This window comes from Podarcis melisellensis (genome assembly GCF_964234715.1).
Source record: "Podarcis melisellensis genome assembly, chromosome: 14".
Classification (NCBI taxonomy): Eukaryota; Metazoa; Chordata; class Lepidosauria; order Squamata; family Lacertidae; genus Podarcis; species Podarcis melisellensis.
The window spans coordinates 6672183-6687143 of record NC_138546.1 but is presented as its reverse complement, the minus strand read 5'-3'; the positions used below and the strand labels follow the sequence as shown (position 1 = coordinate 6687143).

General features: G+C 43.0%; 1 protein-coding gene across 3 annotated transcripts in view; it reads right to left on the bottom strand.

Moving 5' to 3' along the window:
- Positions 1-13725, bottom strand: part of EPN2 (epsin 2) — a 39468-nt gene extending 25743 nt beyond the window's left edge. The window contains exon 1 of one of the 3 annotated variants that reach the window (XM_081888210.1): positions 13521-13725. The gene's annotated coding sequence lies outside the window, so the exon portion shown is untranslated. Of the gene's footprint in view, positions 1-12955; positions 13101-13520 lie in introns of those variants that run through there. The other 2 variants (XM_081888208.1, XM_081888209.1) reach the window with 2 other exon arrangements.
- Between the last annotated feature and the right edge of the window lie 1236 nt (positions 13726-14961).

Sequence of the window (14961 nt, the reverse complement as noted above, 5' to 3'; positions counted from 1 at the left end):
AAACTGCACTGAACTACACTATGATCCCTTTACTACTGTGGTTTTCAGATATTCCACCATTCCCTAAAATGTCTGGGGTACAAAAAATTTAAAATGTCAGATGAAGCTGGCCAAAATGATGGGAGTCCATCAACATCTGCTGAGCCCCAGGTTAGCAACTCCTGCTCTAGACAATTCAGGCACCCCCAAAAGACCTTTATAACACAATTAAGGCATATGCTCACAACTATTAATTAAAGTTCCTGCCTCAAACAGCTTCCTATTCAAATGTACTAGGCAATCTACCTCTAAGGAGAAGTTGTTTACATTTTAAAATTGGCATTAGAGCATCATTCTCCACCACCACAAGCCCAGTTCCAGAAGTGAGCCTGCTCAGGAAAATTTATATTGCATTGTATTGTATTGTATTGTATTGTATTGTATTGTATTGTATTGTATTGTATTTTAACACAGAGAGTATATATACAGCCACAGTTCTAGAATACATTCTAGAATGTATTTACACTACACAACTTAGTCTCTATATCAATCTAAATCTCATAGATGATAATACCAGTTCAGGAAAGATCTTAAAAACAGTGGCTCCCATGGAAGTAAGGTAAGTTTCATTACCATCCCATATACCAGTTCAAGGGGTGGGGGGGACTCCCACTTGCCTTATGACTAAACCAGCCCAATTTGGTCCACAAAGAGGTATACAAAAGGGGATGCAGAGTTGAAATGACCTTCCAAGGTTTCAGAAGCTTTTACACACACATACCAACCAAGATAGCATTCAAGCTTTTAATCAAGTAACTGCAGGTGTTTTTCCCATCTCTGAGTGCTTGTGGGATAGTGATGTGAATGTGTTATGGTCAGCTGCATAGCCTACTAACCTATGAACTCTGTAACCTGATTTAGCGACCTGCAGCACAAAATATGCTTATAAACACTGTCACAGGCATCTAGCATCACATGAAGTGATGCAAATGATCTGATGCCCAGAGCTCTTCTGTGAATCAAGTTGATCCCTTTTGCCTCATCAAGAATGTGATTCCTGCAAACTGTCAGGGGGTGGGGGCGGTGAGAGAGAGAAACAGATCTGCTTAATAAGTTCACTTGCCAAAGGCAGAGACTTCCTAGGTTTTTGCTACTTCCAAGTCCTCTTGAAATGGGTGGGAGCTGAGGACTTGGCCCTTAATTCTGAACAAACATGGTGAGAGTTGGGCTTACAACCTTGCTACACCAAAGCATATAATAAAAGCCTGCTTCTTTGTGGGTGATTTCTACCAGGGGGTGATTTCTACCAGGGAAACAGCAGGAGAAAAAGGGCTGAGCTCTTCCTCCATCCACCACGCCTCTGCTCAAAATTGCCCCTTTCTCATGAAGACTTGTAGCAAAGAACTGGGCTGTTTCTCTTTTTATTACATCCATCCATCTGCAACATTTAATTAGATCCTTAATGATAAGTATGTAAGTCAATGAACAAATTGCTTTGGGTACCAAATGCGCTGCCTAAGAACACATGCTTTAAATGTATTTCAAAGACTTGTTTCCAAAACTAAATGGGGGAAAAACAGAACTGTTCTGTATGGTGCTGCAGAGAAGTGTGCATTAAAAGAAGCTATGAAGCTGGGCACAATGCATAAAAGCCCACATGCAGAACACATATTAGGTCTCCTGCACCATTGTGAAAAGAGAAAAAGCAGCAATTCATGTGAATAGAACAGCATGGAGTGCTGGAACAGCCCCACACACACTGTCTCACTCTCACACAGGCTATTTAAACACCAAGTTATTCAGAGATGGGGTCAAACTAGGGTTTGGGAAGCAAGCTTTCGTTCAGGAAGGGGGCAGGAACCAGAACTACTCTTCTGAAGTCTACACACTGGTCTTCTTCAAACTCCCAGTCTGTGAAAGGATGACGGCAGCCTTCAAACACTAAACTTATGGAAGTTTTCCATTTCCTCTTTCACCATTCAAACAGTATGCCTGGTTACTGAGAAAAGTAGGCAGGTGGCATGAGGCAAAGAAGGTTAATTGTCTAAGGGGCTCGTTTCTCCAAGATAAAAGTGTATTCATAGTCTAAAGTATTAGGGGAGAGAGAGTTAAAAGACATTTCCCAGTAGCAGGTTAAAAAAAGAAAGATCCCAAATGTTGGAATTTAACTCTTGAATAAGAGTTTGTGGGCAAAGTATAGACTATGCCAGTGTTTCCCAACCTTGGGCCTCCAGCTGTTTTTGGACTACAACTCCCATAATCCCTAGCTAGCAAGACCAGTGGTCAGGGATGATGGGAATTGTAGTTCAAAACAGCTGGAGGCCCAAGGTTGGGAAACACTGGACTATGGCAACCTTCCCCAACCTGATGCCCTCCAAATGTTGGATTCCAAATCCTATCAGCCACTGCCAACATTGTCAATGGGCAGGAATGGTGGGGTTTTAATCTGGCCACATCTGGTGGGCACTAGACGGAGGAACTATACCAAAGATCTCTTATCAGAGTGCTGAAAATTTACCCCCATAATCTTATCTGGGTCGCTGTTGTAAAATAAGTGTACTTTTGCCACAATGAAATCTATAGGAGGAAATACAACTGGCCTACTTTACATGGTAATAACACTCAAGTAAGTGTATACAATATGCTCTGAACACTTAAGAAGTGTTGTTATATTATTTGTCATGTTATCTCACACCACTTTTGCATGGAATTTAATGTGGTGCACACAGAATTCCCAGGTGGTTCCCCATTGAGGCGCCAAACACATATAGATCCATCAAGCTTCAACAAGGTTCACAGGACCCTGCTCTGGGACCTATGAACTGCAGATTATGAACATGAGTATTACAAGATTTGAGGGTTTTGTCCTTAATTTAAGTAAAGCACCCCCAAAAGATTCCTCATTCAGCTGTCAGAAGTATTAACAGGGCAGGGACAGGAAGGATAACAGGAAACCTGACGTAGCAAGATGCTGTGTCAGTGAAGTCGTCTGGATAAAAAAAGAAAAACACCGCAAACAAAAACCACATATTATTAGTCATTCTGAGCAAAGAAAGGATGAAACTGTAGAGTTAGTAAAATAGTGGAGAAATTCTGTTACATCACCTTTATAATCAACTTGCTGTTGAAAGCATAGAGGGAGAGAAGACTAGGAACACACCTGCCCTGATCATCTGACATTTAATTGAAGGTTGACATTCTCCAGGTTTCTTTGCAGATGCAAAGAGGCCACACTCCAGCTCCTAGTAGCTCTATGGTGAAAGACTTGTACCCTTTGCATCAGGAAATAGAGCAGAACACCAGTTCAATTTTAGACTGGCGGTGCACATAAGCTCTAGAACCAACATAGTCAAAGCATATCATCACCCAAGGATGTGATATTCACAAAGACTACACTGTGTTCATTTCAAAACAGAACTTGACCAGTCAGACATAGCTTGACCAGTCAGAGAGTTATTTGAGTTCTTAACAAATAAAAACTTGACATATTTTTCTTCTTTCTTTCTTGGCTGGGGATCAGAATACCTCAAAGATATTTAAAAATAATGTTTAGATGTTTTTGTATGTATGTGTTGCCTCTTGACAAATTTCAAAGCAGTGGGAATTCCAAAGAACAAGTAGTATTTATAAACATTATTCTCTGGCAGAAGGAACAACCAAAGTGGGGTATACAATCTGCAGTTGTACAATATTCACACACACCAGCCAGCCTGTAGGACACTATACTGCTGTCACCAGAAACCTACAGCACTTTTGCATTCATGTGTGTCTAAACTCCAGGGAGAGCTACTCCAATAACGTGTGATTACTCTCTGAATTACCAGCACCAGAAGATCAACTCACCATTCTAAACAAAAAACGGATAACCCAGCAGGTCCCAAGGGTGTTAAACTTCTACAAATCGTTAAAGAATGAAAACTGCAGTCTTCGGCAAGGGACAGAACTAAGTGTAAAACAAGCCATGCCCCACCCCCAATTTATTTCCTAATTGTTCAACATCTGGAGAAAACCCAAACCTTTGCCCTGCTTTCCAGGGTTATCTACATATCAGGTCTATTTCAATATGCACATAGTTAACAAACATTTATTTATGGAAATGAGTGCTAGCATGGACAGACCACTGCATAACACTTCCTAACAGGGTTAACAGTTTCAGCACCCAAACAAGTTTGTATGTTTTGGTACTTCATGAGAGTTGTCAAAAGCTTTTAGTTTGAATTACACTCAGTTCCATTTCTGTTAGGTATTTAAAAAAAAAAAACCTGCAGAAGCAGATTACAAAATCAGATACTATTCTTAAATATCTAGAAACTGTTTTTTTAAAAAAAGAAAAGAAAAGAAAGAAAGAAAGAAAGAAAGAAAGAAAGAAAGAAAGAAAGAAAGAAAGAAAGCTTACATTCTGAATGTATTCAGCAGATGTTTTTGAATGCAACTAAGATAACTCTAGTCTTACTTGCTTCAAGCTTCAGCTCTCTTCAGCACTCAGCTGCACATCTTGTAAGTCATTTCAAGCCCCACTTTAAAGATTTAAAAATATGAATTACGTGGATTAAAAAATATTAATTTTTAAAATAAACTAGATGGACACTCATTGGGTACAAAACTATTGTCTACCCAGTAAAGCGTAGCCATGTTCTTCAAATCTCTACTGGGGGAAAAAATCAGAAATTCAACAGCAGCAGCAATATATAACATTTGGAGCCCTATTAGGATTTCATGATTTCCAGGCTATATTTTGGGATGAAAGCCACTTAGTACAACCACCTTCCAGCAGCAATTGTCTTTGCCACAACAAGACAAAGTCAAATTAGGAGGAATAGCACAGCACAGAGACGGAGAAAATCAAGTGCCTCAGATAAATTTTACTTCCTCGTTTACTGGCCTGCAGAGTGGGCAGCAGCAGAGTCCTGGAAAGGCAGTCAGGTGCAAGCCTGAGTATGTCATAGCAGTTGGACCCATCGTTTTCCCCCCATTCCACAAGCTAGCCATTTATGACAAAAAAAAAATCACTAAATTTCATCACAATATACCGGCATTTTATTGGTGCCAGAATGGCTTTGTCATTGCTTTCTGAACCCATTCTCCCTATTTATACTCTGCTCCATTTATTTACTGTTCACTGACATTTTACACAAGTGGGTGTTCACTTGCTCTTATACTGGAGGGGAACAATGTTTCCACAAAGCCTCTGCTGTCTGTTCCTTTGCCGAATGCTACTTTCTGTAAATTGGCTCCAGGAGAAAGCGTACGTTCCCTTCTTCTCAGACATGCTCCTTTATCACAAACAGCTTTGCAAATATCCTTCCCGCTCTGGATACAAGTTAACCTAAGATTTTACAAGCATGAGGCAGCATTGGGGTTAGGCAAGGTAGGGCCAGTGCTATCTGCACTAACTGGAGGGAGTATGACAGCATTCAAAGAGCACCATAACTTGCAAAAGGCGGCAATCATACTCCTTATCATAGAGTCATGATAAATTTTCTGCAACAGGGAAGACTTAGGCCACTGTTCCTGAATCTGGTGCCCTCCAGATGTTGCTGGACTGCAACTCCCAGCATCCCTGTCCCTCAGCCATGCTGCCTGGAGGAAGCAGTAGTCCAACACATCTGGGGAGCACCAGGTTGGAGAAGGATGGGTTAGGCATTTTCATGAACAAGGCCTTTGGGCTTGACGTTGAGAAGAGCTACTTTAAGTCTCTTGCCCACGAAAGATCTTTAGCGTACTTTCAATCTTGCTTAGAAGGAGCAGCCTTCGCAAAGGGAAAGATTTTTGCAATTCATCATTTTTAACTGCTCTAACCTCCCTGACAACTGCACTTAACAAAGAGGCTCTTTGCCATCTGTTTAAGTGCCTAAAACAGAATGCCTGTGTTGAGAGTCACCTTCAACACTTCCAACTTAACACTATTAATTCAATTAAGACCAGACACTCCAAGAAAGAGGCAATGCCACAGATGGACATCAAGACCTTATGGCAAAAATGATGGGCGGCAGGAAGGCAAGGAAACATTAGTAAAAGTAAAGGGAACGGTGACCATTAGGTCCAGTCGTGACCGACTCTGGGGTTGCAGTGCTCATCTCGCTTTATTGGCCGGGGGAGCCGGCGTACAGCTTCCGGGTCATGTGGCCAGCATGACTAAGCCGCTTCTGGCAAACCAGAGCAGCGCACGGAAATGCCGTTTACCTTCCCGCCGGAGCAGTACCTATTGATCTACTTGCACTTTGACGTGCTTTTGAACTGCTAGGTTGGCAGGAGCAGGGACCGAGCAACGGGAGCTCACCCGGTCGCAGGGATTCGAACTGCCGACCTTCTGATCAGCAAGCCCTAGGCTCTGAGGTTTAACCCACAGCGCCACCCTCGTCCCTCCAAGGAAACATTAAAGGTAAAGGTAAAGGCACCCCTGCCCGTAAGGGCCAGTCTTGACAGACTCTGGGGTTGTGCGCCCATCTCACTTAAGAGGCCAGGGGCCAGCGCTGTCCGGAGACACTTCCGGGTCACGTGGCCAGCGTGACAAAGCGTGACCGAGCAGCGGGAGCGCACCCTGCCGCAGGGATTCGAACCGCCGACCTTTCGATCGGCAAGTCCTAGGCACTGAGGCTTTAACCCACAGCGCCAACATTACATCTCAGCAAAAGACTGGAAATAACGGTGAGTCCCAAACACAGCTGAAGATCTTTCATTGTCTACTCCAAATGCAATGCTACCTCAGTGTTGCCAAGTAATGGCTTGTAAATTTACAATTTGAACTTAACTTTTACCCATTGCAATGCAGGAAACTGCAGCTACCAATATTCAGCAGGTTAGCAGATACAGCTATTGTACACAGGCTGTAGGTGATGAAGAATTCATGCCTTTGTTGAAGAATTGAGGAATTATAGTACCAAGGAAAGTATGCTTGACGCTTAGTCAACTGCAAACATACCGGCCAAACATACCCGCTCATAATGACTCTTGTTTGATGTTACTGTAAAGGGGCTGCTCCAAAGCTCAAAGGCACAAACTTAGGTGCACTTTATTCCGTTGACAAAAATCCTGATTCTCATCAAGCTGCTTCAAAGCTCACTCAAAAATCACAAGCAATATGTTCACTGACAGACGTACAATGCCACAGTTTGCATTCTGTAACAGAAAACATTTCAGAGCAGATGTCGTGTTCATGCTTCCAAGTTGTTATTACGAACAGAACATTTTGAAACTGAAATACCTGCAAACAAGTCCTCTTAAGGGTCACAAGAATTGGCAATGTGTAAGATTCGCTGGTTTATTCAAAGTCTCCCAATAAGTAGAGGCAGGGGACAACAACAAAGTATAGGACGGCAAGAACGACCTGTTTTGTTTCACAGGTTTACAAATAGTTTCTGCAAAGCTCTTAAAAATAAGCTGCATACTGAAAGAGTCGTGTTAATTGAAGTATTTAAGTCAGCAGGATACTTGTTCAATTTCAACACCCTGCCTACTCGCATCAGAAGCATCAGGCATACTTAAATGAGCAAAAAGTTGCAAAAGCCAACCACCTTAGGATTTCTTGTTTACCCACGAAAACAGCTCACATTATTTAATCATGGCTTTGGAGAGCTGATTATTTCAGTTCATGAATCCTGACAATTCACAAAAAGCATTTTTTTTTTAACCTTCAACCTAATTTAAAAAGAAAAATCACCGTATTTTTCGCTCTATAAGACGCACTTTTCCCCTCCTAAAAAGTAAGGGGAAATGTGTGTGCGCACCGATCCCTCTTGCTCTCCTGGCTTCAGGGATAGCCGTCCGAAGCCTCCTGAGCGCAGCAGGAGCGCTCCCGCTGCACTCCGGAGGCCTCGCATTGCTTTCGCTGGAGAGGCACTGCACAGATTTCCCTCTCTGTGCAGCACCCCTTCAGCGAAGTGGGAGGAGAAACAGAGCCCCTGCCATTTCTCCTCCCACTTTGCTGGAAAGGCGCTGAGCAGAGAGAGAGAGAATATATTTTTTTCTTGTTCTCCTCTAAAACTAGGTGCACCTTATGGTCGGGTGCGTCTTATAGAGCAAAGAATACGGTAGCCTTCAACACCGCTGAGGGAATAACACACCAAATAAACATGGACAACATTTCAAAATAAAGGTATTCCAAAATGTTAAGTATAATTTTCCCTATAAAAGAAACAGGAATTGCTTCAAGAAGCTTCAGACTATCAGTATTTCCATCAGCTAAAATAATTGGGCACTACACACAGCAGAAATTCAAAGAACAAGGCTTTTGAAATTCTGTTCTAAAGGAATTAAACATGACTGAGCCATCATGTTTGGTTTTAAAAAAAGAAAAAACATTAGAAGTTGATGCCTATTATTCCTGGTTATGTCCAGTATTAGAAATGTGCTCTACTACCAACCAAGGTTGCTCTAAAAATCATCGGAGACTCCAGCGAGCAGCCACAGAAGCTATAGAAACTATGGGGCAATCAGGGATCGAAACTCATGAAGGCTGCTCTGAGGACTGATATCCTAAACACACATTCTTTCCATGATCCATATATTTCAGTGGGGTTTACTTAACAACAAGCCTAGTTAGGACTGGAAGGGAGAAAAGCAACACACCATTCTGCTGCTTTCCACAGCTACTCCATCCACCACCATTATTTTCAACCAGGGACTGATTAGCATGCAGAAGGAACAGCTGCCACAAACCATAGTCAAGGAAGGAAAACTGTGTTCTGTCTCATCCTGAATGCCATAGCTTCCTTGCTTCCTAAAAGCCAACATTAGTTTTCATTCGTCAGTTTCTTCAGAGATAGCTTGCAGTAAATAAGGAGATGCACTTATACTGTAGCCAATGAATGTTAACTGGCTCCAGCTTTAACCATGTGTAAGCCCTGTGAACACCCAGGCATAACGTATTACTGGAGACAAACTGATGGGACAGGCACAGCCCTACCCAATCCATCTTGGTCTGATGCAAAGGTAGAAACTGAGGAAGAGAACTGGTCATTTCTGCCTTTTTATTATATTTAACATTTGCATCCCACCCTTCCTCTAAATACACAGCACAGTTGGGAAGGTTATACTAGAAATGACCTGTCCAAGGCCACATTGCATCCCATTTACTAAACCCAACGCTCTAACCACTGCTCCCTACACTGACTTGTATTATTTATTTATTTTATTGCATTTACATCCCACCTTTTTTTCTCCAAAGAGCTCGAGGTGGTATACATGGTTCTCCCCATTCTCATTTAATCCCCACAACTCATGTGTGGCAGGCTACAGCAGCTTTTCACATTTTTGCCCTTCAGGGAATACCTTTCCGAATGGACTGATCTGCTAGGGAACCAGTTGTGTTGCATATCCTGAGAGTACTTAAAAGACCTGATGGGTTTCAACATCACCTTTCATGAACCTTGCAGCACATAACACAACACTTTGCAAGGGAAGACTTGGTGACAGTCGAGCTGCCTTAGGTAAGATTGTCATTACTGACCATACACAGGAATGTTTGCTGAGCTTCAAAGTTCCCTCGAAGACAGTTTGAAAGCATCACAATTCACGAGAAGGAATGGGTAGTATAACAGATAATTTGGTTACAGCAGCAAAATTGCCTCAACCCAAATCCTACAGAGACAGAATAGTCTATGTTAGTTAGTGCATGCTGATTTCTGAATTCACTGGTTAGAAATATGTATATATATCCTATAACTTATGCATAAATAAGATTTTTAAAATCCACTGTTGCAAACAGGGATGGATTCACCTCCAGGCTGCACTACAGCAGCCAGAAAGCAGGCCAACATACACCAGGCAAAATAAATTTCATGCTACCATTATGTGGGAACCCCAGCTTTGAGCAGTACAGTCGTACCTCGGAAGTCTTATGAGTCAAATGTTTTGGCTCCCAAACGCTGCAAACCCAGAAGTGAGTGTTCTGGTTTGCGAACTTTCTTTGGAACCCAAACATCTGACGTGGATTCCGTTGGCTGCGCCTTGGTTTCCAAATGTTTTGGAAGTCGAACGGACTTCCCGAATGGATTCTGTTCAACTTCCGAGGTACGGCTGTAGCTCCCTTAGGTGTCTCCCAAAGCAGTGGCTGTAGAAAATGGACCACTGCTGAGGTGGTGAGGGGGTCAAGGAAGGATTGACAAGGTGGTCCAAAAGATTACATAGACTGGATCTGGCCCACAGGCTGCCAGTTCTCTGGTCCAATATAATGACTAGAACTGATCTCAAACTTCAGAACTGTTTGCATTTGTGGCGATCTTTTACAAAGCTGTAAGTTTCACTGCTTAGAAATTTTCTAACATTAAGCAGTCTAATATTTCTTTTCCATGTAAACAAACAATAAATGAATATGGCCACCACAGAAGTTGTTTGAGGCTTCATCCCCACAAGTGGTGTATGCCATTTAGCAATGGCGTAGAGCAACTATTTTTAAGGATTCCCTGAGATCATGCAGAAAAAATGCCGTCAACTTCAAGGCACAAAGGCATCCAAGGAATCAACTCTACTCTGCTAAGCTTGTCAAGTGGCTACAGAAAGCTATCCGGTTTATTTATATCAAGCACAATACACATTACAGTATTCCTAAAAGCTGCAAACACCCCAAAATATTCATATCTACAAGTCAGTACTTGAAAATTCATCTGTCTAGTTTGGCTGGTTTAGTTTGATCCGCGACATACGTCAGCCAGCGCTGCTCTGCATAGAAATTACACACAAGACATCTGCTAAGATCAGAAGGAATTAAGGTAATCTGAGAATGTCAGTAAATAACATTACCAAAGAATACTTCCATTCCAATTAGAAATTCCTTTTAGGCTTCAATCCCATACACAGTAGGAGTAAGCCCCGTTTAACTCAATGGGTCTTACTTCTGTGCAGGCATTTGTCAGATTATGTTGTTAGAGATGGTAAATGGGGAAAAAATAACTATTTCAATTATTTTGTAGTTTTCATGTACTGCCAAAAAAATTACCCTAAAATGGCTGTGAAACCCTTCACATACCACACAACGTAGTACAATAGAAATTTCCATTACCTCTAAGAAATACCAGTCGGATATGTAAGTTAAGGCTACACAGGTGTATTTCCATTATTACAATGTTCAATTCAGCATGTAAGAGGAAACATATGTGAGGCTATTGTAAGAACATGTGCTTCTCTGTAGTTTGGTCCTACAAATAAGTTACTCAGAATTCAGTCTCATTTTTAAATGGAATTTACTCCCAGCTAAGCATTCTTAGAACTACAGTCAACTACAAGCCCATTCTTTCACAGAAGTAAACCTTAGTGAAATATATAGGCTATAGTGCTGAGTAACCTGCAGTCACATTAGGCACTCTTACCTAATTTGGAAGTGGAGGAAGGGGGGGCGCTTTTTAAAAGACGAAAATTCACCACACATATTAAGATTTATTTCTCTGATTGGCATCAAGTAAACACCAACACAGAACACAACTTAAGTTTCTCAGTTATTGTACTAGGAATAACAAAATAATTCAGAATACAATCAAGAGCACATATTACCAGTATTAGCAGAGAGATTAGATTTTCATCATGGCCACTAACTTTTTTTCAGATCGGAACAGTAAAGATGTTTTTGTACAGTTATAGTAGAGCAGTACGATCATTTTGTGTTAGCAAAGCTATGTATCATGTTCAAAGGGGTAACTCCCTATGCAGCTACAAGTTTAATGCATATTTTAACATTATGTTCTCCAGATCCAATAACATTACCTTCAAACATCTCTCAAACTAATCAGATTTTTTTTAAAAAATGAAGAAAAAGTCAGCTGCAAATCCACAAGTTGAGAGTGTCAGGGGATTTAAAATGTATTCAGTTAGATAGATATGAATTGTGCAGCTCATCAACCCCCTTTCTGAGAAATTTTAATCAAATCTAGGCTGGACAGAAATGGAAAACAGATATTTCACTGCCATTAGCTGTTCCGGTATTGCAAGGATAAGCTTAGATTTGCTGCTCAGAGGGAGGGGGGGGAATCAGTGGCTACAGACTTTGCTGCCACAATATGAAGAAACTGTTGCTGCCAGCCTAATGGAGACAACAAAGGCTACTTGGAATGCAGGGTGTTAATTTCAAGGCAGCATTACACGCCACCTTGACACACTCGTGCACAAACACACGGAAAAACAAAAGCCTTCCAAACCTTGCCCAAGCCCATAAAACACCCCCATACACACCCTGCTTGTTCATGCTCCCATTGCAAACCATGTATGTTCACAGGCCTGTGTTCCCATAAACTGGTTTCCTCTGTAGAGACTCCCCAAAGCATAGCCCCAAGAACCCACACCCCTCAACGTCTTCCGGTGTCTCTTCTCGTCCCACCCATCTCACAGCAACATAAGCCAACACAAATAAGCTTAACATGTGCCTTCTGGATGCACATAGACACAGCACACTCGACAAGAGCCAAACCCCCAGGATCCAACCCACCTCCCCATTATCTTCCTCCCTTCCTTCATGAACCCCAGTTCACTATCCCTGAACTACCACCTTCAAAGATATCCAGTCACTTTAATCCCCAAACGTGTCCCTCTACTCTACACCCATAAATCTACCTTTCCCTCCCATTCTTATGAAGCACCCCGTTTCAGGAAACCCCAATTTTTTATCGCATGCCCCACCTCTTCTGCATCTGAGGAGTCTCGCAATAGCCAGTATAAACAAAAAAATATTTACAAAACTAGCCCATGTATCAGGTAAGTTAGTACTAAAAACAGCAGTACTGTAAAAACAAACAAAAACCAAAATCTTCATATTGAAATGTTGACCCTTTGGCAAGCAGAGGTTCAAAATGGATCGCTTACTGAACTCACCCCTACGGAGTAGGGTATGCATGTGTGCAATTGATAAGGCATTGTGAATATATACGATATGGTACATAGATGTAACAGATACTTAATGCATATATATATATATATCCATAACCTAAGTGTCAGTGCATAAATATTTTAAGAAGCCTATGTTAATACATCAAATGTAACAAATACTTACTAGTCAGTTCAGTTTAGCACACAGAAACAAAGCAAAACGGGTTAAAAGACGCAGAAAGGAAGCAAAACTGGGAAGATTTAAAATGCCATAGCCAAACACACACTAAAAAACAGGGGGGAAAGGCACCCCAGGTAATATTTACAATGCCCAACTTAACCCCATCTGTATTGCCAAACCAGCTAAAAATGCCACATGGGAAGAGGCAGAGGAAGCAGAAGCCAATTGGGGGTGGGGAGCAAAGATGCATTTCACGTCTCACAGGCGCTTGCCCCCCACCCCCAAGATACCCGCTTCGCAGACCCCGCCTCAGGCGACCCCGAGCCCTGGCCGACCCCCTCACCCAACAACAACACCCCCCCCCCAATTCTTCCTCCTCCTCAGCCCCCCGCCTCGATACACCCGCTTCGGGGACGCACACGCCCCCCACCCAGCAGCCACGCTTGCTCTTTCCCCACCTCCCTCCAGCCTGCGGCGGGGGCTGAGGGAGCGTCGGCCGCCCCTTCCCACCGCCGCCACCTGAGGCCCAGGTCCGGCCCACCTCCCCTCCATTAAAAAAAACAACAACAACCCCCCACCTGCTGCTGCTGCTGCTGCTTCTCTCGCAGGGCCCAAGTGGCTCCTCCGGACTGGAGCGCCGCCAGGAGCAGCAACAGCAGCAGCAGGAGGAGCAGGAGCAGGAGGAGGAGCGTCGTGGTCGCCGCCGCCGCCGCCGCCGCCTCTCGGACTGGGTTTGACACCCGCCGCCCACACGCGCCATCCAACATGGCGGAGGGAGGGAGGCACGGAGAGGGACGGGGAGAGCGAGGCAGGCAACGCGCGCTCCCGCGCGGGCGGGCGAGCGCGCCGTCCCGTCACAGAGAGAAACAAGTGGGCGCGGGGGGGGGGGCTTCTCCTGCCTGTGTGTGAGCGCGCGCGCGCGTTCTCGCCCATGGTTGTTTTCCCTTCCTCACAAGTGATAATGTGAGGATTTATTTATTTTTTTCCCCCTCCCTCTCAGGAATTTTATCCACCCGCATCTGTTTTTCTTTGGGAAGGGTAGGGTGGGAGGTCGTAGGAAATGGGAGCCCTAAAAAAAGGAAACCATCTATGTGGGGGCGAGTGTGTAAATAAATAAGATCACGCCCTCTTTTATTTGGCTTGCTCTTCTTTTTTTGAGGCGGGAAGTCTAAGGCTGGGTATAAAAAAAAGACCCCCGCTTTTTGGAGGGGGAAATGTTGAGGGGAGTAAAGCTCTCGCGCCCCCTTTGGGGGAGCAAGCACCTATTTGTATACAAGAAATAAATGGTTTTTTGAGGGGGGGAGTCTAAATATAAAGACTAACCTTCCCCTTCCTTAGGGGGGAGAGCGAAAGTATGTATACATACATACAAATAAATAAGATGACTCCTTTTCTTTGCAGTGGGGACAGTCTATGTCTGTGCATAGATAAAAACCCACCTAACCCCTTTTGGTGGGGAAAATGTAATGGAAGCGTATGTGTATATATAAATAAGGCTCGTTCTCTCTTTTTTTATTTGTATATACAAATAAATGACTTCTTTTTGAAGGGGGGAGTCTTTTTTGTGTGTTGGGGGAGATGTTGAAGGGAAGTGTGTGTGTGTATTAAAATGAGGCACTCACACATCTCTTTTTTAGTGGTGAAATAAACATAAGACCCGTCCCCTCTCAGGTTTGGTTTTGTGTTTTGTTTGTTTGTTTGTGGAATTGCATCAGGAAAATATTATAAATGAAACTTATTGACCAAATGCTTTGTGACGAAAGGGTGTCCCGCCATTTTCTAAGGGACGTTTTAATGCCCTTGTCTGAGGAGAAATTGAAGGTCTGAAGGAATGAGAGAAAGCAGAAGCAAGAAAATAATAATTCTTCATTTTTTTTGGTTGAGAATAAGAGTTGGGTTCACTGAACTCAACTCAATAGGACCTACTTCTCAGTAGGCTTGCCAGTATTGCTCACACTGCTAATGTTATCGTGAGAGAATTGTCCGAAGACTATGGCAGCCTAAATGCC